We start from the raw sequence: 25,025 nt of genomic DNA on the forward strand, positions 1-25,025 counted from the left end.
TTCATGTGCGTATTTGCCGTCTATATATCCTCTTCAATAAAATGTCTCTTTATATTTTTTGCCCATTTTCTAGTTGAAATTTTTTTCAATTGTTGAGCTTTGAGATTTCTTTATATCTAGGTGAGGCTTTTATCACATGTATTGTTTGCAAATATATTTTCCTAGCCTGTACCTCATTTTTTTGCCTTCTTAACAGGGTCTTTTGTAGAGCAAACATTTTTAATTTTGTTGAAGTTCAGTTTATCGTGTTTTTTTTTTCTTTCACGGATCATATTTTTGGTGTCATTCCCCATTCCCCACTCTCCAGCCCCAGACGGCCACAAATCTACTCTTGGTCTCTGTGAAATTGCCTATTCTGAATATTTCCTATAAGTGGAATCATATGTCTGGCTTCTTTCACTTAGCATATATTCAGGCCTCATCCCTGTTGTATCATGAACCAGTTCTTTTTATGGCTTTGTTTATTTTTATGGTTGAATAATGTTCCACTGCATGGATAAGACCACATTTTGTTTAGCCATTTGTCAGTTGATCCGCAATTAAGGTTGTTTTCACTTCTTCGTTTGCAACAGTACAGCTGCGTGTGCACCCTTCAGCCCTGCACCTTCCTTATACACGATGCACAGATGTACGCATGCAAGTACCTGTGTGTACAGTTTTGTTTTCTTTTTTAAATAATGGAGGATTAACTTATTTTATAGTTTTTTTCCTTCAGTATTTGGGATGTCTTTTTATGTCTATACAAGTAGATAAGATATATATTTCATTATTTTAAATGACTATATAGTGTTTAGTGTGACTGTTTAATTGATCCTATTCTAATAAACATTTAGGTGACATTGGGTAACTTCTTGTTTTTCTTTTTTATATAACAGTAGCACCAGGCACAGTGGTTTACGCCTATAATCCCAGCACTCTGGGAAGCCAAGGTGAAAGGATCACTTGAGCCCAGGAGTTTGAGACCTGCCTGGGCAACATAGAGAGACCTCGTTTCTACAAACAAACAAACAAAAAATTATCCAGGCTTGGTGGCACTTGCCTGTAGTCCCAGCTACTTTGGAGGCTGAGGTGGGAGGATCACTTGAGCCCAGTAGGTGGAGGCTACAGGGAATTAGGATCACACCACTGCACTCCAGCCTGGGTGACAGAGCAAGACCCTGTCTCAAACAAAAAAAATAGTGACACTAATCATCCTTGTGCAAGTGTCATTTTGGTGCATAGCTCATTTTACCTACTTTTGGATTTTTCTCTTCAGTGCTATTCGTCATTAACTTATTTAGAAGTGTATTGATTACTTCCTATAGGCCAGGCACTGTACTGTGTATCAGACACTAGGGACACAAGCACTAGTAAAATGCTATTGCTATACTCGAGTTTTTTGTAAAGATGATATACCTATAAGTAGGTAATCACGGTTCACTGTGATAAGCGCACAATGTGTTATTACTAGAATCCTGTGGAACAAGTAACTACATAAGGGAGTGTGGAGGATTAAAACAAGGGAGAGGATACTGGAGGTGGGTGTTTGTGAGGACAAATGGAAGTTCACTTGGGAAAAGATAAGAACACTGAGTTTTGAAATAGAATTGCAAGTGTGAAGAAAGGGACCAGCACTGCATAGGGTGGCATATTTAGGAAATAGCAAATCCATAGTTTAATACAGTTATCAGGAAGCTGTTGGGCAGGAATCGTAGCAGAAGGTAAGGCAGGTTAGGTTAAATAGATTGAAAACAGATTATAGCAGTCTGTGAATGCCCTTCTAAAGAATTTGGACTTCATTTTGTACATAATTAGAAATCATTGAAAAAGGCCGGGTGTGGTGGCTCACGCCTGTAATCCCAGCACCCTGGGAGGCCGAGGAGGGTGGATCACGAGGTCAGGAGTTTGAGATGAGCCTGGGCAAGATGGTGAAACCTCGTCTCTACTAAAAATACAAAAGTTAGCTGAGTGTGATGGCACACGCCTGTAGTCCCAGCTACTTGGGAGGCTGAGGCAGGAGAATTGCTTCAACCCGAGAGGCAGAGGTTGCAGTGAGCCGAGTTCGTGCCATTGCACTCCAGCCTGGGCAACAAGAGCGAAACTCTGTCTAAAAAAAAAAAAAAAAAAAAAAAGAAATCATTGAAAAAAAATGTAGGCACACTTAAATTTTTTTAACATCAGTAAATTTTTGTGCTGTGACTGTTTTTAGAACACTTTATCACCTTCCGCAATCACTGCCTTCTACCTCCTCATCTAGGCAACCACTGCTTCTTTTCTGTCTCTAAATTTGCTTTTCCTAAACATTTCATATGCGTTGGAAACATACAGTATGCAGTATTTTTACATTGGCTTCTTTGATGTAGCGTGTCTTTGAGGCCCATGTACGCTGTAATGTGTATCAGTATTTTGTGCCTTTTTACTGCCTAGTGGTATTCCATTCTGTGGTGATGACACTTTATGTGCTCAGCAGTTGATGGGTGTTTGGATTGTTTCCAGTTTTTGGTTATTATGAACAAAGCTGCTATGAACATTTGTAGATAAATCTTTGTGTGGGCACATATTTCTCTTGGGAAGAGGAAATTTTGGATCCTGTGATGAGTTTATATATAACTTTAAGAAATTAGGGCATGGTAGCTCACACTTATAATTCCAGTGACTTGGGAGGCTGAGGTGGGTGGCTGAGGTGGGAGGATTGCTTGAGCTCAAGAGATCAAGGCTGAAGTGAGCCGTGATTGCGCTACTGCACTCTAGCCTGGACAACAGAGCAAGACCTCACCTCTAAAAGAACAAAGAAAAAAAATTTACAGACTATTCCCCAAAGTGACTGCATCATTTTACAGTCCCGTCAGCAATGTATGAGGTTTCCAGCTTCTCCAGATGCTTATCGACACTTGGTATTGTCTTTTGACTATGGCCATTCTAATGGCTGTATAGTGTATCTCATTGTAGTTTTAACTTGCATCTTCCTAATGACAGGATGTTTATAATCTTTTCATGAAGCATAGTTATATTTTAGAGACGTGAGTCCAGTGAATAGAGGTAAGAATGGAGGTGAGCTACATGAAAGATGAGAGCCTACGTCAGACAATATGTGTAGAGATGGGGAGACATTTTAAAGATACGTGTATCAGAGTTAGAATGAGCAGCATTTAGTAACTCCTGAGTATAATAGATGAAGCAGAGGGAAGTGGGGCTTGTGATCCCAAGATTTTAAACTTTGGCAATTGGGCACTTTTTGGCTAATGGTGCTGCCATTAGCCAAAAAGTGACTGCAGGTACATAAACAGATTTTGTGCTGGTGGTTGATGGCTTTTATATTAATCTTGTTCTCTTGATGTGCCACTGGAATAAACATTTAATAGAGTGTTTGGAAACATGTATCTAGTTCAAAAGAAGGATCTGGGCTGAGGTATAAATTTAGGGCAGTTTACATTGTGTAGGGAACAACTAAATTCATGGAAGTAAATGATGTATCTGTTCCTAAGTCACCCTGTCTGCTGAGTTACTTGTGGCAAATTGTTTAAACAGTAAAAGAATTTAATATGAAAAGATCCACATTAAGATGATTCTAGGATTAATTCATTCAGGCATGACAGCATCACCAAGGACCAGATTCTTTGTATCTTTTAATGCTGCTGCTGTTCTTGATCTGTTGGGTTGTCCTCATGGTCCAGTTCTTGTTTACACATTCAAACCCAGAATTGCATGCAAAAAGGCCGGGAGCATGTGTTTTTGCCTGGGTCTTTTTTCATCAGCCAAGAAAACCTTTCCTAAAAGCTCCCTAGCAAACTTACTTTCTTGTCTTCTTGGCCAGAATTGCATTAGGTTTGTGTTACCAGACTACCCACTGGCAAGGGGAATGGAAATTGTCACAGTTGGTTCAGACCAGAGCTTTCTAGCCGAAGTATCTTTTTCTGTTATCTCTTCTGGAAGAAGCCTTTTCCCCTTGCCTTTTGAGTCTCTTCTGTAGTTCAGGTATGTTAGATTTTCTATGCAACCCAGTTTTGTATCACTGAGTTGTTACTATTCAATACTTCACAACAGCAAATACTTGCCAAAATGCTACACTGTGTCATGCTGGATTCTAGGATACAGAAATGAATAAGAAACTTGTAGTTTGACATAGATATAAGCTTCAACAGAAGAATGCTATGATAGGTTTGTACACTAAAGTTCCTTTGGACTATGGATTTAGTACAACTGTTTATATGTTTGGTTTTATGAGTAAAGGCATCTTGAGTTTCAAAATCCTTATATTCAATTTATAAATGAACTTTTGGAAATTTAGAACACAACCCATTCATGAGTTGACCCTCCCTTTCTAGTTAGGTGGTTACATGTTTATTATAGGAGTGCATGGTATACTAGCCTAAAGTAACTGTTCATTTGAGTTATTTACAGCTAAAACCACATTATGTTTTTCTGGAGCATGATGTTTGTGTTTTCTAGTTAACTTACCAAAGTAACAGTAATATCTTTAGTTTAAGAACCCAACTGAAATGTTTGTAAAATATACATTGTTTTGTAATTTGGCTCTTTTTTTTTTAATGGTCATACGAATGCAGCTATAGTGTTTGCAGTATTTGTACAGTGCATGGGGTGCTTTTTCTGGGTGCTAAGAAGGGAGGAGAAATGATAGGGAAGAGGGGATTTGGAGTAGCCGAAGGAAAAAATGTGCAATCAGTGTTGTTGATTCCACTGAATTCTAAGAATTCCATTACATCTTGATATCTGGTACAAGCTCAAAGTTAATCTTAAATTTTGGCTTAGGGCATGGCCGTACATGCTGGCTACTCGGGAGGCTGAAGCAGGAGGATCCTTAAAGCCTGAAAGGTCAAGGCTCCTGTGAGCCATGATTGTGCCACTGCACTCCAGCCTGAGTGACAGAGTGAGACCCTGTCTTTAAAAAGAAAAAAAGAAAAAAAACAAGTGTCCAGGCATGGTGGCTCACGCCTGTAATCCCAGCACTTTGGGAGGCTGAGGCGGGCAGATCATGAGGTCAGGAGTTCAAGACCAGCCTGGCCAACATGGTGAAACCCCATCTCTACTAAAATACAAAAATTAGCTGGGCATAGTGGTGTGTGCTTGTAATCCCAGCTACTGGGGAGGCTGAGGCAGGGGAATGGCTTGAACCCAGGAGGCAGAGGTTGCAGTGAGCTGAGATCATGCCACTGTACTCCAGCCTAGGTGACAAGCAAGACTCTGTATCAAAAAAAAAAAAAAGTGTTTTGGCCTAGATTCAGTAAAAGAATATTTACACTATTTTCTATAAAGCAAATCTTACGAATAATAGAAATCAGTGGGTGACATTCTGAAACCTTACGGATAACTGGTATGATATCCATAATCAGTGCTTGTCCTTGGATTCTGCATGGGTAGTGAGCTTTAAAGTATCTTGTTGGTTTAAGATTTAACCATTTTAATAATTTTGAAAACCAAGATGGATGTGTACATTCTGATGACAAGAAAAGATGTTTTGTAAGGGAAATGTGGGATTAAAATGAACTTTTTGTGTTTGTTTGCAAATAATTATTAATGTTGAGGAAATTTTGATGTTAGCTCTGAGTTATGAATGTTAGAATATATTTAGAAACGTTTGATTTTCATTTTTTCCATGTCATTAAGAAGCTTGGATATGTTTTTTAAAGAATTGCCTTCTTTTTCATGTGTTTTCTATAACTAATAGGCTTAGAAATTTCAGACACAAAATCTTTGAAAAAATGACTTGTACTTACTTGGCGTTTTGTTTTGACTAACACCCCTGGTGGTTGTTGAACCACAGTTCATAGTGTTAAAAGCCTGTGGTAAATTACCCAGTAAGCTAAGTGATTAAAGTTGTTTGGAACATTTTGCCCATGTACGTCCTATTTTTATGTGTATACATATTTATAGATTTGTGCTCATAGGACTATAGCACCATATTGCAAAGGTCCTAACCTTTACTTTATTCACACAACTTCCAGTGTGTACAATGTGACTTGCAGAGCTGTACTGTGGAGCATATCCTTTCTTGTGTCTTTTGTTTACCTCTGAGTAATGAAGTCAAATCTTACTTGATTTTCCTTGGCAAGTCTATTTTATTAAGTTCTGGGATACATGTGTGGGACTAACTAGTCTTAAATTCAGTCTTTAGGAAAGGTTTTCTGGGCTGGGCACAGTGGCTCACGCCTGTAATGTAAGCACTTTGGGAGGCCGAGGCAGGTGGATCACTTGAGGTCAGGAGTTCGAAACCAGGCTGGCCGACATGACAAGACCCTGTCTCTACAAAAAATATAAAAATTAACCCGGCGTGTTAGTGTTCACCTGTAGTCCCAGCTACTCGGGAGGCTGAGGTGGGAGAATTCCTTAAGCCCAGGAATTCGAGACCAGCCTGGACAACAGGGCAAAACCCCATCTCTACAAAAAATATAAAAATTACTGGGCATGGTGGTGCATACCTGTAGTCCCAGCTACTCAGGAGGCTGAGGTGGGAGGATTATTTGAGCCCAGGAGGTGGAGGCTGCAGTGAGCTGTGATTGTGCCACTATACTCCAGCCTGGGCAATGGAGCCAGAGCTTGTCTCAAAAAAGAAAAAGAAGAAAAGGTTTTCTGAAGTTTATGTTAAGTGTTTGTACATGTGGGAAAACAGGGAAGAACAGATCACCTGGGGTTTTGGACTTTTGAAGATGGGATGTTTGAAAGCTCTTTTGGTTATGTTATTTGCTATTTTTTAAACTTTAGATTTAGCCTGAAGCCTAAAACTTTAGCCAAGGAAACAATGTTTTAGTAAATGGTGCTATAATAAACAATAGTTGGTAAGTAGTTTACATGTTAATTTTATAATGATACATTGGAAATATCTGGCAGAATTAGAATCAGGCTATATATATATGTGTATATGTATGGTGTGTGGGTGTGTGTGTGTGTGTGTGTTTGTGTAGTCAGGCTGGTCTCGAACTCCTGACCTCAAGTGATCCACCCACCTCAGCCTCCCAAAGTGCTGGGATTATAGGCATGAGCCACTGCACCTGGCCAGGCCATATATTTTTGAAACAGACACTTTGATGGACTGTTTTTACTTTTATGGGGATAAATTCATTTGAACTTTGTTTAATACAGTGATTGCCTGCTCTCTCTCCCACACCCTCACGGAAGAATGGAGTACTTGGCAAAGAATGGCTTTGGAGGAAAATCTCTTTATGCCATTTCTAAGATGGAAACAGTGCATTTCTTTTCTTGATTAGTAAAAGGGAAATTAAAGATTATGAGCATCTCAGAAGAACACTAAACACTAACTCTTTATTTTTGCCTTCCCTCATTTCTCTGAGGGACAGCCTGAGAGTTTTATAGTCATATGAGGACTCTGAAAAGTGTTAAAGACTTGGCTGAGTTGTGGGTAACTAGTGCATTGAGAAGACTGAAAGGCTCCTGAATGCAGACAAAGCATTACTAATTGCATTCAGGGTCAGGCTGTCTTTAGCCGGACCATGAAAGATACAGCAGCCTGTCTGCTGAGCGGAGACTCTTGTCTTTAAGAAAGACTGCTACCTGATATGCTAGACCGTTTCAGGTTGCCCTAGTTTACATGAATTTAGTCATTATTGTCAAGACTGCTAAACCTCAGTGTGACAGAAGTGATACTTCTAAATGGACTTGAAGACAAGGTATTTGACCTTGCAATGGGGCATAGGCAACGTTCATACAGTTTTTAAAATACGAAACAGAATACTTTGCTATTTGAAGTTTCCGTTAAAAGATTGAATGAAATTATTTTTAAGATCGCAAAGTAAACAGCAGACATATCTTTAGAAATTTTTTTATGACTTGAACCCAGGATGCGGAGGTTGCAGTGAGCTGAGATTGTGCCACTGCACTCCAGCCTGGGCGACAGAGCGAGACCCTGTCTCAGGAAAAAAAAAAAAAATCAAGCTTTAATCGTTTCTATTTTTTAGATTTATGAATGCTTGCCCCTTAAAGGGAAGATATTAATGGCAGTACTAATATACCGTAGTTTAGACCTATTCCACAGGCATAGACCAACCAGTGCAATTAGTTCTTCAACCTCACAAGTCCTAATGTTCTAGGTAGAAGTGTGGCTGAAATTAAAACTGGTTATTAGACTTTGTAATACAAAAGTAGAAAAAAGTGATATTAGCTAGGTGGTCCAATATATTTTTGTCTAAGTAGGAATCTGAATATTGTAGAATTGTACATTTTGGTACTGCTTCTAGCTATTCCTGTTGTTTTTTTTTCAAATTGAGATGAGATTTTTTTTTTCTCCAAAGCTTAAGCTAACATAGGAATTTTACATGGAAGTACTGTTCCCACAGAACTAACTTTACAAACGTAAAGCTTGGGCAGAGGTTGAGGAAAATGGTAAAGTGATAGATTTCTTAAAATCTGTAGAAATTTTCATTGACTTTACTTTGTAAATGTATAGTTGTACACGCGAAACACTTCTAGTATTGCTTCTACATGTATTATTCTGACAAAGTTCCTTAAGTTAGTCCTTAAATTAGTTCTTTTTTTTTCTAAACAGACTTATGAAAATATGCATCAGTTTAATACTGTCTTGGAATTCATGAGATGGAAGCATAGGTCAAAGCTGTTTGGAGAAAATCGGAAGTACAGTTTTATCTAGCCACATCTTGGAGGTAAGGAAAAGAACATAATTAGAATAATATGAAATTTCTTATTTTTTAATAGTTGAAAATAATCCTTCCACACTGCAACTTTATTTGAGCGTTCTTCAGTTTCTTTGTAACACCACAACTTTATAGTAGCTTCTTTAGTTTCCTTAATCATCTTCCTGAGGAGTTCATAGGTAATTCTAATATATATTCCTCATAAATGTTGAACCTCTTCAGGAGTGAAAGGTATTTATTTCTTACTAATCACTTTCATAAATCTCTCTTTAGAAGGTAAGCATTAAATGGTTTATATGTTTATTTCTTCCCCCTAAGTTTGCAAAGCAGAGTTCAGAATGCAAGATTAGGCCAGGTGTGCTGTAATCCCAGCACTTTGGGAGGCTGAGGCAGGTGGGTCACTTGAGGCCAGGAGTTCGAGACCAGCCTGGCCAACATGGCGAAACCTCGTCTCTACTAAAAATGCAGAAATTAGCTGGGCATGATGGCTTAAGCCTGTGATCCCAGCCACCTAGGAGGCTGAGGCATGAGAATTGCCTGAACCCAGAATGCAGAGGTTGCAGTGAGCTGAGATCACGCCGCTGTACTCCATTCTGGGCAACAGAGTGAGACTCTGTCTCGAAAACAAAATAAAAATAAAAATAAAAATAAAGATTATATTGAAAAATGAATGTTTATGTTTTTTCTGAAATTTTTACGCTTTTTAGAATTCAGGATTTTTTTTTTTTTTGTTTTTGAGACAGGATCTTGCTTTATCACCCAGGCTGGACTGCAGTGAGCATAGTTTTCAACCCCCTGGGCTAGAGCGATCCTCCTGCCTCAGTCTCCCACATAGCTGGGACTACAGGCACACATCACCATGCCCAGCTAATTTATTTTTTGTAGAAACAGGGTCTCATTATCCCTCTGTGTTGCTCAGGCTGGTCTTGAACCCCTGGACTCAAGTGACCCTCCCACCTCAACCTCCCAAAGTGCTGGGATTACAGGCATGAGCTACCACACCCAGCCCAGGATAAGATTTTTTTAACATGTTAGAATAATAGATCTTTGGAAATAGAATTTAAAGAGGTAGGAGCTGCAGTCATGCCAGAAATAGGAGGAAAGAAGCCATCCTAAGACAGTATGTACAGGAAAATCAGGCTTACTGTTTTAAAATCCATTTAGAGACTAATGATCAGGTAAAAGGTTTGAATTATGTGGGGAATCTACATTTTAAGAAATAGATAGGATGTATGGTTTTATGAAGTGGTCTACGCTTACACTTCTGGAAGTGGCAGGCTTTGCTCGCTGCTACTGTTAATACTTGCAGCATTCACTTGCCCTTCTCCTGCCCCTGCCAAACCGCTGGATTAGCTCTTCTGAAAAATACCGTGACTCTCAAATTCTATTGTTAGGTTTCAGATTGTTTGATTGGTAGAGTTGTGATCGTTTTTTTCTTTCTCAGTTCTTTTGGTTTCCATGACTGTGTGCTCTTCTGATTCTACTTATTTAATTACTCCTTCACCTTTTTTCCTTCCCCTCCTACTCTTAAATAATAATGACCTTCCCCAAGGTTTTATCTTAGAAATTATTCTGTTTTTTTCTTGTGTCTTTCCTAGTCTCATGATTTCCGCAATTATCTCTAAAATGATCTCTCTCAACTTCCTATCTCAGTTGTGGCATTTTCTCTAAGCTTCAGGCCCATATTTTCAGCTGTTTACAGATGGCTCGGCTTAGTGCCTCAGACTTCCCATTATCTAGCACATCATTCATCGTGAGCTCTGCACCCGCTATTTCTCCTTCTGTTAATGGACCTCTTTGTCACCCAGGCTTAGAGTCTCAGTGCTGTATCGAATTCCTCATCATTTGCTTCCTACCCTTAGGCACAAGTGAAGTCCTATCAGTTTTACCTCTCTAATGTATCACAAATATTTGAATCCTCTCCTTCCAAATCCCCCTTCACCATCCAAGTTTAGGTCCTTGTATTACATCTCACTGAAAATATTGCAGGGATCTCCCAGCTTGTGCTGCTTCTCACTCCTACTTCACTTTACATATTGCTGCCAGCTTAAATTATCTTAAGAGATAGTTTTGCTTGTATGGTTGGTGACACTTTGCCTGTCTGCCAGAGTAAGGACAAATTCCTCTAATTTTAAAGATAGTGTAGCTTTGCCTTCGTCTGTCCATTTCTTTCACCCTTTAAACATTTATTAAACACCTACTGTATGCCAGGCACTGTGTTAGGTCAGAATGCAAAACATTAAATAAAAACAGGTTCCTAGCTATACTCAAAAAATAGTCTGTCTAGGGATGGATGAGCATGAAAACAATTATTGAAGTGCAATCTGAGAAGTGCTGTATTATAATTGAAAAGATATATTTGATTATCCCACACTGTGTACATAGATTATAACATCACTGGTACGCCCATATTTGCTTACAGCTGTAATTTTCAAAAGAATTTAAAAATACAAGTGACGATGTCAAAAAACAAAGGTGTATTGGCATCACCTGGAAAGACTACACCAATGTTGTGAGAGGAGAGAATTGTCAGGCAGGCTTCACAGAAGAGATAATATTTGAGCAGAGTCTTGATGGACGAATAGAAGATTGCCGAATGGAAATTGGAAAGTGTAATACTGTAAAATACATATGTGGTTTTTGATGCCATTTCCTGGCATTCAACTCTTAAAATCCTTGAAACCTCTGAAGTGATGTCTTTTTGTATGCTAATGAGTTAACTGGTAGATGACAGCCCCCTTGGTAGCTTTAGGATGGGGGCTGGTCAGCAGAAAGACTAAGGCAGGATTAGAATCAGAACTTTCAGTTCCCGCCCCCACCAACCCCCAACATTTAGGGAGGGGAGAAGGGCGAAGGTTAAGTTGATCACCAGTGACCCGTGGTTTAATTAGTCGTGCCTACAGAATGAACGTTCCATAAAAATCCAAAGAACTGGGTTCAGAGAGCTTCTGGATAGCTGAACATGTGCAGGCTCTGGTGCCCTGTACATCTCTTTGTCTATCCTTTGTAACATCCCCTATAATAAACCTGTAAACATAAATGTTTCCTTGAATTCTGTCAGCCGCTCTAGCAAACTAATAGAACCTGAGAAAGGGGTTGTGGGTACCTGGATTTATGGCTGGTTGGTCAGAAGCACAGGTAAAATAACCTGGGCTTGCCATTAGCATTGGAAGTGGGGGCCGTCTTGAGGATGGATCCCTCAACCTGTGGGAATCTGATGCTGCCTCCAGGTGGGTAGTGTCAGAATTTAATTGGAGGTTCCAGCTGATGTCTGATGCAGAATTGTCTGCTTGCTTGTTGGTGGGGAGAAACCCTCACACATTTGGTAAGAAAAGTCTTCCCTGTTGATTGTTTTGGTGAGAGGGCAGAGGAAAAATAGTTTGAGTGTTTTCCATACTCACAGAAGGCAAGGGAATTAATTTCATGCAGAGCCCAGAGCGGGGTGGAGGCAGAGCTTGAAAGTATATAGAATGTACAGAAGATAGAATAATTTTTGTATGGCTTGAATTTAGAATAGGAGAGAGAGTTTGAGGGACAAGGCTGGAAAGGACCTTATGAAGAATTTTGAATGCCATGGCAAGGAGTCTAGACTTTTATTTTGTGAAAAATGGGCAGTCATTGAAAAATTTTAACATTTAAAGATATTTTGGATAGTGATTTTTTTTAAAATAATATGATGGTTGTATTAGTTTTCATGCTGCTGACAAAGACATACCCAAGAATGGGTAATTTGTAAAGGAAAGAGGTTTAATGGACTCATAGTTCCCCGTGGCTAGAGAGGTCTCACAATCATGGCAGAAGGTGAAAGGCACATCTTAGGGGGCAGCAGGCAGAGAGAAGGAGAGCCAAGCGGAAGGGGAACCCTCTTACAAAATCATTATATCTTGTGAGACGTATTCACTACCAAGAGAACAGTATAGGGGAAACTGCCCCCATGATTCAATTATTTCCCAGTGGGTCCCTCCCACAACATGTGGGAATTATGGGAGCTACAATTCAAGAGAAGATTTGGGTGATGACACAGCCAAACCATATCATTGGTGATATGAATGGTAGTTTGGAAAAAGGAAAAACCAAAACTAGAGAGACAAGTTAGGCTATTCTTAACTGTTTCAAGCAAGAAATAATGAAGCTGTCAACTTAAGATGGGGGCCAAATTACCCGGTTAAGCATTGGTTGTTTAGAAAATGTTTAATTTTCTTCTATTCCCCTATGTACTGTACTCTTCAGCTAGTGATTTGAAATTGTCCTTCATTTTCTCTACTCTCTTCTCTTGGCATATTTTTGGCCCTCTCTCTCTTGTGGAGTGCCTGTGAACTTTAAAAACCCCATCTCAAATGCCAATTCATCCCTAAAGTTCTTTCTAATCTGTATTGCTTTGACTCTAAATATATGTCTTTTCCTAGTCTAAAGCCCCCAAAGCACTTATTTTTATTCTACAGGATATTACTTTTTTTGGTCCCTATTAAACTATGTGGCAGCAAGTCACAAAGGAGGAATCAGAAAGTAACCTGCTCCCCACCCTTGGTGTGTAGTCCAGTTAGCAAGGTATGTATATAAGTAATATAAGTAATGATAGCATTGCCATGCAAAAGTGAGGAATGCCACAGGAGTAAATTGTTGCTTCTAGTCAGGGTCCTGTAACTGAGAAGCACAGGTAGAACATAGGAGGTTATGTGAGCTGAGCTTTGAAAGATGAGTAAAATTTAGATGGGTAAAGGATATTTCTGGAAAAGTAGATGGATAGAAAATGAATGTTTTTGTAGGAATGTGGTGAAGGTCTTAGAAAGGGCAGGAAGTATGATGTGAAGAAAGCTCTTTTAGGGAAATTACTCTAGCGGTGATATATAAACTATACATCATTAGAGAAATGAAGTGAGGAGGTAGGGAGCTGAGTGAGGAGATTGTGGCAGTAGTTAGGCATGAGCTGATCAGAATTCAATCAGGGTGGTGATTGTGGAAATAGAAAAGAAAGACTCAATGGTAAAGGTATTGTGGCAGAAGAAGGGACACTGATGTGTGACTAGATGTTGGAAAGAGATGATGCCGCCCGAATTTTGAGCCTGGATGGTGGGGATAATGTTGGCCTCATTAATAGCCAAGGTAAGTTGGATCCTATTTTTCTAAATGTAGAGAAACATTCAAATTTATGTTTTACTGTACTGTTGGTCTCTTAATTTGCTTATATGCAACGAGTTTTTTTGGCATTATTTTTCTAGCCTTAACATATTCAAAGGGAGATTTTATGAAAAAAGCAAAGTATTACCTCTTTTACAAAAGCAGTTTTTAAGGAAATAAACAGTATTCTGTTCATAGTTACCTCTTTTGCTATCATGTTAAATGCTGTGTAAGATTTAGTAAAATTTACGAATGTTTAAAGTATTTCTACAGGTATAATTCTGACACTATTACCAAAGGATAGTATCTTGTTTTAATAGAATTACTGCTTAAGGAATGGGGACCTGTGTTGGCCGGGCGCTGTGGCTCACGCTTGTAATCCCAGCACTTTGGGAGGCCGAGGCGGGTGGATCCCGAGGTCAGGAGATCGAGACCACGGTGAAACCCCGTCTCTACTAAAAATACAAAAAATTAGCCGGGCGTGGTGGCGGGCGCCTGTAGTCCCAGCTACTCGGAGAGGCTGAGGCAGGAGAATGGCGTGAACCCGGGAAGCGGAGCTTGCAGTGAGCCGAGATTGTGCCACTGCACTCCAGCCTGGGTGACAGAGCGAGACTCCGTCTCAAAAAAAAAAAACAAAAAAAAAACAAAAGGAATGGGGACCTGTGAAAAATTCCTTAAGTAGAATTCGATGTTTCCATATTAACAGATAGGCATTATTATGGTACTGTGCATTAGAGAAATATTGCATAGTAAGGCAGTAAGTTAATTATATAAAACTGGCTTTTAAAATGCATTTATTAAAATTCTTATCAACTGTTAACTGATGACTGATTTAGAACTTTGCAATATTTAGAAACAATCTAATACTCTCTGTTGAAAATAATCACTAATTGTTTTATAATTATACGTGTGTAAAACTGGAAGACACTACATTATTGAGGAAGGAAGGCACTTGTGTTTTGTTTGTTTTTTAAGTCAGGCTTTGTGTTGAACTATTATTTATTTATTTATTTATTTATTTATTTATTTATTTATTTAGATGGAGTTTCACTCTTGTTGCCCAGGCTGGAGTGCAATGGCACAATCTTGTCTCACTGCAACTTCTGTCTCCTGGGTTCAAGTGATTCTCCTGCCTCAGCCTCCTGAGTAGCTGGGATTACAGGCACCCGCCACCACACTCAGCTAGTTTTGTATTTTTAGTAGAGACGAGGTTTCGCCATGTTGGCCAGGCTGGTCTTGAACACCTGACCTCAGGTGATCTGCCCACGTCAGCTTCCCAAAGTGAGCCACTGTGCCCAGCGCAGCATACTCTGTTTAAAAGCACAGGCAGTGTAGCCAGAGGACTTCAGTTTGAATCTTGACTTTACCACTTAGTTTGTGTTCTCTTGAAAGAAGAGCCTGAGAAAAAGACTTAACCGGCTGATAGGTTATTTGGGAGATGAACCAAAAAGCAGAAGTGAGAGAACGGGAAAAGTGAGACAGAGAAGAGAGTGAAGTTTCATTAAGTGGGTGATCCAGTTCCCCCTGCGGGCAACTGGGCTTCAGCCCTGTGGGTGTCTTCTGAATGTACCTCACTGTTGTCCCACCAAAGGACAGGGAGCCTGAGACATGCATGCACCAACTTTCACCTGTTGTTAATTGAAGGTTGCTCCGTGAGCTTTAACTCCAGCAGGTCTGTGCTTGCGCCTCCATGCTGTTGAGCAGTCTCCCTTAGGTTTACAAAGTCTCCAAGGAACAAAACAGAGCAGTGCCTCCACTCCCATTTGAGTCAGGTGCTGTGCGTGCCACATAGACCTGCCCACCAGAGCCACAGTGCAGAGAGGGGTGAGCTGCAGAGCACCACCAGGGTCTGCTGTGGTCTGCCCCTTTTATCAGTGAGATTCCCTCATACCCCATTAGATCTGCTCTGTCACCGACCCTGCAGATTGGTGGCTGATTATAATCACTAAAGAAATATCTACCAAGTGCAGTGGCTTACGCCTGTAATCCCAGCACTTTGGGAGGCCGAGGCGGGCGGATCACGAGGTCAGGAGATTGAGACCATCCTGGCTAACATGGTGAAACACCGTCTCTACTAAAAATACAAAGAATTAGCTGGGTGTGGTGGTGGGCACCTGTAGTCCCAGCTACTTGGGAGGCTGAGGCAGGAGAATGGCCTGGACCCAGGAGGCGGAGCTTGCAGTGAGTGGAGATCGTGCCACTGCACTCCAGCCTGGGCAACAGAGCGAGACTCCGTCTCAAAAAAAAAAAAAAGAAATATCTAAAACAAGAGGGTTAAAATCCCCACCACTGCAGCTGGTCCTGAGCTCTTATTTCCATCCTTGACATTCATATGAGAATGCTCTAAGAGCCCTCAGTTGTGCTGGCAGTACAGTGTTCTCTGGGCAGGGAAGGCAAGCCTGCATCTGGAGCGTTGGTTCTGCACCCTCCTTGTTAGCTGGCATTTGGCAGTGGCAGTAGTTAGGTCACCCTTCATAAGAAGGAGCCCATGCTGTTGGGCCTATGTAGAGCCTTCCTCTCTGTCACTCCACAGGCTCCATTGACGGGCCGGGTACTCCAGCCTTGGGAAGAAGCTGGCTGACAGCACTGACAGGCCATCCTGTCTGTCCTTGGGGTGTAGTTGAATGCCTCTTCTGTGGGAGGTGCCTTGTGTTGGTCATTCACATAAAATAAAGATTGGCACTTTGTGTTCCCTCCCTTAGGGCTGTCAGCATGCCTCTTCTCCGGGCTTCTGGTCTCTTATTTCCTTTTTGGCCCCTTTTAATACAAAAATTAGTTGGGCATGGTGGTACATGCCTGTAATCCCAGCTACTCGGGAGGCTGAGGCAGGAGAATGGCATGAACCCGGGAGGTGGAGGTTGCAGTGAGCCAAGATTGTGCCATTGCACTTCAGCCTGGGCAACAAAGCAAGACTCTGTCCCCCCGGCCCACAAAAAAAAAAAAAAAAAAATTAACCACACACCCACTTGCTTCTGTAGAGAAACCTAGAACTCCTGGTCTCAGAAATGTCATCCAGGTCTCGCTTTCAGGCTTTTTGATTATTCTGCAACTCCAGAAAAAGAGGCTGTTTAGTCCCACTCTCTTCCATTCAGACTGCCTCCTCTTAAGTTTTAAAGATACTATTATTTTTTCTTAATTTAAGCTTAGTGGATTTACTTCTGGTTTACTTATTTGATCCCTCTCCAGTTTGAGTGCTTTAATTTTATTTATTTATTTATTTATTTAGAGGTGGAGTCTCGCTCTGTCTCTCTGCTAATTTTTGTATTTTTAGTAGAGATGGGGTTTCACAGTGTTGGCCAGGCTGGTCTGGAACTCCTGACCTCAAGTGATCCACCCACCTTGTCCTCCCAAAGTGCTGGGATTACAGACATGAGCCCCTGCGCCTGGCCCATTTTGGGTCCTTTTAGATGCAGACGGTGGTTTGTGAATTTGCAGCTCCATATGATATAGTGGGGAGAGCATGCCACAAGGTTTTCAGTAGCATCTCCTCATATTCTGTTACTACACTTCAATTCCTAACTTATCTTCCAGCCTAATAATTTCTCTCTTGCACTGCTGTCTTATGGTTTCAACTGTGAAAGGTAATTTCCAGTCTCAGTGTCACAGATACTCCAGTTTAACCTCTGATTATATCTTACGTATTCTTTCTTCCTTTTCTTTCTCCCTTCCCTGCTCTGTCTTTTATAGGGCAGGGGTTAGGGAACGTCTCATTGCCCCTTTTGTTCTAATTTTTCCTCATTGCCTCTTTTTAAAATGATTTTTTTTTAAAAGATTATATATTGGCCAGGCACGGTGGCTCATGCCTGTAATGCCAACACTCTGGGAGGCCAAGGTGGGAGGATTGCTTGAGGCCAGGAGTTCGAGACCCCATCTTTATTTAAAAATACACACACACACGTGTGTATGTATGTGTGTATAAAGACTATGTAAGCAGCCTATTAATAAGTTCCTATATAAAATTTTAAACACTATGCGCCAAGGCCTTTTAGGCCCTCTTCCCCACCCTTCACCCCATTGCCCTCCTCACCACCCTCCTTCCCCTCCATCCCACTGCCATCTTGGGGACCTCTGTTTCTTAGGTTATTGGTCTGTTTGTGTATTCCATTCCCTGTTGAGTTAATTTTTGTATTAATATCTTTATAGAAAATCATACTTTTTTTTTTTTTTTTTTTGAGATAGAGTCTCCATCTGTCGCCCAAGTTGGAGTACGGTGGTGCCATCTTGGCTCACTGCAACCTCCGCCTCCCGGGTTCAAGCAATTCTCCTGCCTCAGCCTCCCAAGTAGCTGGGACTACAGGCACCTGCCACCACGCCTGGCTAAAGTTTTGTAGTTTTAGTAGAGATGGGGCTTCACCATGTTGGTCAGGCTGGTCTCTAACTCCCGACCTCAATGATCCACCTGCCTTGGCCTCCCAAAGTGCTGGGATTACAGGCATGAGCCACCATGCCCAGTCCATACAGTCATTCTTGATTTTCAGATTTATTCTTATAAAATTATGCCTAATGAGAATATCTGTCTCATAAAGTTAGTGTGAAGATTAAGGAATTTAACATATAAAGTATGTAGAACAGTGCCTGGCCTATAGAGCTCTAAGTGTTAACTGTTATTTAATATTATTATACTTGAATATTTATAATTATTTTTGGTAGGCCTCCTTGTACTTCATATTATTTATTTGTTCTTTATTTTTGTGCTTAGACTTCCTAGGGATATTGAACTTTCTAGGTAATTTCATGGGTCTTTTCAAAGAGCCAGCATTTTGGTTTTATAAATTAACTCCACTTTTTTGTTACATATTTAATAATTTTTGCTTTTAACATACTACCTTTTCTTCCTGCCTTTGGTACCCATTCTTGTCTTCCATCTCGGTTACCCATAATATTCTTCTATTTTTAAACATTTTTCTGTTGTTTCTGAGGATTTAGGAACAGTAGGAACACATTTGTTTATTCTCCCAGACTTAGTTAGAGCTGCTCATATGTTTTCAAAAGCTTCTTGCACCTCTGTCTCCTGGTGGTCTATAATCTTTCCAGCAACCCAGGATTTAAATCTGGGAACCGCCTATGACAACTGCATCTCTACTTTCTATCAGATCTAGAAGTTGCTAAATTCTGTCAGTGCCACCTCTATAATAGTTTTCTTCCACTTCTCTATTCTCATTGCCTCTTGGTTGGGTTGGTTACTTCTTGTGTGAACTACTATAATTACCCTTTGGCTTATCTACCTCACCCTGTCCCGTTTATCCCATGTAATGCTTCAGGAGTGATTTTTCTAAACCATGGTGCACTCACTTCTTTGTTCTGAAACCTCCAGTGATTTATTGTCTGCTGAGTAAAGTTCAGGCTACTTTACACTAGCATTTGAGAATCTTATGAATTAATTTCTGCCTACACTTAATAATTCTTTATTCCTTTGTTCTTTAGGAAAAATCATAATCGGTAAGATAAACCAAATATAAAACTATATAGTAATGCTGTTTTTCAGTCTTACTGATGTCACTCTATTCCTTATCTTTACCATGCTTTTCTGACTTTGTGCTTTTGCCTCTGGATTTCCCAGTCTGGAATGCCTCTCTCACATCCTAGTATGTTGAAATCTGTCCATTATTCAAGTGTGAGCTTAGATGCCAACACTTTGATGAAGGCTTATCTGATCCCATTGCCTAGAATTAATCTTCTTTTCCCATGTCTTTGGATTTGAACAGCAGCTTCTGTGCTCTGTTACTAGTCATACCATTTTCGATAGTCTACCAGTAACTTCTGTGCCTTAGATCCACATCTACACTGGCTTGTCAGGATTGGTCAGTGAATCAAATAGGTAGTAAGTATAAGCTTCTAAAACTGCACTATCCGATATGGTTGTCATTAGCCACTTGTATTTTGACTACTGAGTAGCCACATATGGTTAGTGGCTACTTTATTGAGTAACATAGAGACTTTCATGATTGCAGAAAGTTATTTTGAGCAGTATCTAGAACAATGCCTGGCAAGTAATAGACACTAGGGAATGTTGTTCCTATGTATCACATCCTCATAGTAGACACTCAGTAAATATTAGTTTAACTTTCCTTTCCTCATTTTAGCATTTACCTGTGCCATTTAAAAAGTAATAGTTTATCTTTATGGCAGCTAACACAGTGTATGAACAATAAATATATGTTGGGTGAGTAAGTAAATACTACGAAGCATCCAGAAAGCATCTTGCTCTCTTTTGGGGTGGGGAGAGTAGGGGAGTGGAAGTTAAAAAAAATTCATTACTCAGGCCGGGTGCAGTGGCTCATGCCTGCAATCTCAGCAGTTTGGAAGGCCGAGGCGGGTGGATCACTTGAGGTCAGAAGTTTGAGACCAGCCTGGCCAACATGGTGAAACCCCATCTCTACTAAAAATACAAAAATTAGCCAGGCATGATGTTGCATGCCAGTAATTCCAGCTCCTTGGGAGGCTGAGGCAGGAGAATGGCTTGAACCTGGGAAGCAGAGGTTGCAGTGAGCTGAGATAGCGCCACCGCACTCTAGCCCGGGTGATGGAGCGAGACTCCATTTCAAAAAAAAAAAAAAAAAAAAAGTTCATTGCTCAATAAGTGAATATTTCCAGGATGCTTAAATTAAACAGGGTAGACTAAGCAGCTAAATAAAGGTGGTCTTATCTACTGCTTTTCAAATTTAGTATACTTGCATGTCACCTGGGGGTCTTGTTAAAAGATTGATTCAGCACAGTCTGGGATTCTGCATTTCTAGCCAGCTTGCAAGCTAGCCAGCTCTGCCCAGTGAGGGTGTAATTCACTAGATTGGCTACTTATACCCATTTTAACATTTCCTAGTCTTTAGAACTAGTCCTTTAATTTAGCTCAAAGTTTTGTTTTTGTTGTTGTTTCGAGACAGGGTCTTGCTGTGTTGCCCAGGCTGGAGGCAGTGGCATGATCATGACTCACCACAGCCTTGAACTCCTGGGCTCAAGTGATCCTCCTGCCTCAGCCTCCTAAAGTGCTGAGATGGGTTACGGGCATGAGCCACCACACCTGGCCCAAAGTTCTCCTTTTAGAGGTGATAATTTTTAAAGACAGCCATTATATGTTCAGGAAATATAAGCCTGTTTTTACATAAAGTAGGTGCATTGTTCAGTACCAATATGAGAAAGACTTAATTATGAATACAGCTTTATATTACTAGATTTCTTATGTCATAATATAAAAAACCGGTAAACTTAGCGCTAAACTATTCATGATAGTTGAAAGTTTTAAGCTAATTCAAAATATGAAATAAACCAGAAATATTTTGGAAAGAGAGGTTTCAAGTATATTCAGGTCCTCCATTTTATGATGTGAGTCTAAATTTCTGTTTTCTGATGTCTAGAAATCACAAAAGGATGGTGATTTTGGGAACGAAGTTCTTGAGCTAGCACTGTCAGTAGTAACTGGCTGTTACTGTAAGATCTAGAGATATATTTTTAGATGCCAGTATACTTATAAAGAACTGTTAGAGTGCATTTTATGGTTTTATGGTTGGTTTAATTCCCCAAATATATTGCCCTTAGCAAGATATTACTATTTTTTATTCCTTAAATTTATTTATTGAACATTTTTATTCCTTTGCTTAGAAATGTGCTAGACAGTGGCAATTACATTGCTGCAAGATAAGTAAAAAAATCAGCTGACTAAGCTTTATAAGAGGAGGAATCATGTCTGTTTTATTTACCATTGGATAGTCAGTACATGGCACATAACCAAGTCATCATTAAGTCACTTTTGAGTGAACATTGTTCAAGATCTGCAAAGCAGCTGTGATGTGTGCCGGGTGTACTGGAAGTTGAAGGGGACTCCTCATGCAGCCTAATGAGTTGGGATCGAGGACTGCATACACAAGGGAACTCGCAGATCAAGTCCTGAAGAGAACATTGTAGTTACTCTGGCAAAGAACAACGAGGACACAAAGGCTGCGCAGAGGAATGGAAGCCTGGAAGGAATGCCTGTGAAGGGAGAGCGGCTGCACTGACTTTGGTAGAGTTGGAGCATCGTAAGGGTATGGAGGAGAGGGGAGGAGAGTAGTAGAGGCCTCAGCAGATGTCAGATCACAAAAAGTCTTATGTTACTAATTTTATCGTATGAAATGAGGATTTTTTTAGGTTTTTAAGCAGAGAGAATGGCAAGGTCATTTGGTTTTAGAAGTTAGTCTGAGCTAGGCATGGTGACAGATGCCTGTACTGGACAAGCTGAGATGGGAGGATGGCTTGAGCCTAGGAGTTGGAAGCTGCAGTGAGCAGTGATCACATCACTGCAGTCCAGCCTGGGCAACAGAGCAAGACCTTGCCTTTAAAAAAGAAAAGTCTGAAATACCCCTCACAACTCTTAAAAAAAAAAAAAGTTCTTTCAAGCACACATGGAGTGTTTTATGAAAGTGACCATTTACTAGGCTATACAGCAAGTTCTTATACATTTCAAATAAAATCAACCATGTTTTCTGGCAAGAAAGCATGTAGAAAATGAATAACAAATTCTACACATTTGGAAATTTAAAAACACACTTCTGTAAATCCCACAGATTAAATATAAAATAATCAATTTAGTGAACACCTAGAACAAAACAATAGAGAAAATGACAGCCTGAGCAAAATAGGGAGACCCTGCCTCTACAAAAAAAAATAAAAATTAGCCCAGCACAGTGGTGTCCCCCTGTAGCCCCTACTCAGAAAGCTGAGATGGGAGGATTACTTGAGCCTGGAAAGTTGAGTCCGCGGTGAGTCGTGATCACACCATTACACTCTAGCCTGGACTACAGAGCGCAAGACCTTATTTCAAAAAAAAAAAAAAAAAAAAGAAAAGAAACTTAGGACATATTAAAACATGTGTGAAACCCTGAAGCCTTAAATATTCGTATTTTAAAAGAAGATTTAAATATTAATAAGCTAATCTAAATTAGGGAAAGAGCACGGCAGTAAATTCAAGTGAAGTAAAATAGATGATACAGATAAAAGCTAACAATTCTAGAGTTCTTACTCTATTCCAAGCACCATTCCATGTTCTTTACAAAGGTTATCTCATTTAATCTTCACAAAGCCATGTGAGGAGGGTATTGTTATTATGTGCACTTTACACATGAGGAAACTTAGGCACAGAAAGAAACTTATCCAAGCCTCTAGCTAATAAGTGTGATAGATTTGGGGCTTGAAATGATGAATTTTTTTTTAAAAGATACATTGAAGAGGAATAACAAAGCTGAAAGTTGTTTTTTATGAAAAGGCTAATAAACTATTTGAAAGATTGATCAAGAAAAAATATAAAGTACAAATAATACTGAGGATGAAAGAAAGCCTTAAAATATCTTGAATCACTTTATACCAATAAATTTTACAATTTAAATGTCAATTTTCTAGAAAATTATAATAATAAAAATTGACACAGAGTAAATAGAAAACCTGGATATTTCTGTAACTATTAGAGAAATTGGATTTGTAATTAAAAGAGCCACCCACTTTCATACACTTAGAGATAAGCCTTTGGCCCAGATGATCATTTTTTCTTTTTAAGAAAAAAAAATAAGCCTCTTTAGAGACTTCATTTATTATATGAAGAATTAGGGAAAACTTTGTCCCACCATTTTAGGCTATTTTTACATTAGAAAAAATACTGCACGTTTATGAAAATTTACTAGGGGCAAATTTCAACTTATCTGTAAAATAGTAATGCCAACTGTGGAGATGGCACTGTAAACCAAAAGGCAGAATGACTAAAGAAACTACTTGAAAATTTAACAATTATCTCTTCATTATCCTTCCTTATCGGGGAACCTGCCCTGATAGTCACGTAGGTTCTTTTCTATTTTCCTTAAGCATTGGCCGGTTTGAGAAATAAAGGGACAGAGTACAAAAGAGAGAAATTTTAAAGCTGGGCGTCCGGGGGAGACATCACATGTCGGTAGGTTCCGTGATGCCCCACAAGCTGTGAAAGCAGCAAGTTTTTATTAGCGATTTTCAAAAGGGGAGGGAGTGTACAAATAGGGTGTGGGTCACAGAGATCACGTGCTTCACAAGGTAATAGAATATCACAAGGCAAATGGAGGCAGGGCGAGATCACAGGACCACAGGACCGGGGTGAAATTAAAATTGCTAATGAAGCACGATTGTCATTGATAACATCAGGAGACAGGGTTTGAGAGCAACTGGTCTGACCAAAATTTATTAGGCGGGGATTTCCTTGTCCTAATAAGCCTGGGAGCGCTATGGGAGACTGGGGCTTATTTCATCCCTACAGTCTGGACCATAGAAGACGCCACACCCAAGGGGGCCATTTCAGAGGCTCACCCTCAGGGGCGCATTCTCTTTCTCAGGGATGTTCCTTGCTGAGAAAAAGAATTCAACGATATTTCTCCCATTTGCTTTTGAAAGGAGAAATATGGCTCTGTTCTGCCCGGTTCACCAGCGACCAGAGTTTAAGGTTATCTCTCTTATTCCCTGAACATTGCTGTTACCCTGTTCTTTTTTCAAGGTGCCCAGATTTCATATTGTTCAAACACACATGCTCTACAATTTGTGCAGTTAACGCAATTATCACAGGGTCCTGAGGTGACATACGTCCTCCTCAGCTGACAGGATTAAGAGATTAAAGACAGGTATAGGAAATCACAAGGGTATTGACTGGGGTAGTGATAAGTGTCCATGAAATCTTCACAATTTGTGTTTAGAGATTGCAGTAAAGACAGGCATAAGAAATTATAAAAGTATTAATTTGGGGAACTAATAAATGTCCATGAAATCTTCACAATCCACGTTCTTCTGCCATGGCTTCAGCCGGTCCCTCCGTTTGGGGTCCCTGACTTCCTGCAACACTTCCTGCTCCAAGATTTGCTATGATGAGTTTTCCAAATGTTAACGACCTGGAAAAGCTCATTGTCTTTAAGACGTATCCTTTCTGAGTCTTGTGATTTGGTGGTTTCTTCATCCAAAACATATCATCCTCTATAAAACTTCCTGATCCTCAGATTTAACTTTTCAGTTTCTTTTTCCAGTTCTCGTCAGTGGTTTAATGGCTGTATCTGAGCACCTAAAAGGTAAAGACTCTTCCAAGCTGTTGAGACTCCCTCCAGGCAGGGGAATGACTATCTGAGTCTGACATTATATCATTAAGTTCTTTTTTTTTTTTTTTCTTTTCTCTTTTTTTTTTTTTTTTTTATCCAGACAGAGTCTCGCTCTGTTGCCCAGGCTGGGGTGCAGTGGTGCAACCTCCACTCCCTGCAACCTCTGCTGCTTGGGTTCAAGCAATTCTCAGCCTCCCAAGTAGCTGGGATTACAGGCACCTGCCTCCACGCCCAG

General features: G+C 40.1%; 1 protein-coding gene and 1 pseudogene across 2 annotated transcripts in view; one reads left to right on the forward strand and one right to left on the reverse strand.

Annotated features, from left to right (window-relative positions):
• Positions 1 to 25,025, forward strand: part of BMPR1A (bone morphogenetic protein receptor type 1A) — a 181,707-nt gene that overhangs the window by 78,525 nt on the left and 78,157 nt on the right. For both annotated transcript variants that reach the window (XR_009212837.1, XM_058436451.1), the window contains exon 2: positions 8,498 to 8,612. The gene's annotated coding sequence lies outside the window, so the exon portion shown is untranslated. The remainder of the gene's footprint in view (positions 1 to 8,497; positions 8,613 to 25,025) is intronic.
• LOC116480795 (putative RNA polymerase II subunit B1 CTD phosphatase RPAP2) overlaps positions 1 to 25,025 on the reverse strand; it is a 40,561-nt pseudogene that overhangs the window by 2,623 nt on the left and 12,913 nt on the right.

The sequence above is a fragment of the Hylobates moloch genome, unplaced genomic scaffold (assembly GCF_009828535.3).
Source record: "Hylobates moloch isolate HMO894 unplaced genomic scaffold, HMol_V3 SCAFFOLD_3, whole genome shotgun sequence".
Taxonomy (NCBI): domain Eukaryota; kingdom Metazoa; phylum Chordata; class Mammalia; order Primates; family Hylobatidae; genus Hylobates; species Hylobates moloch.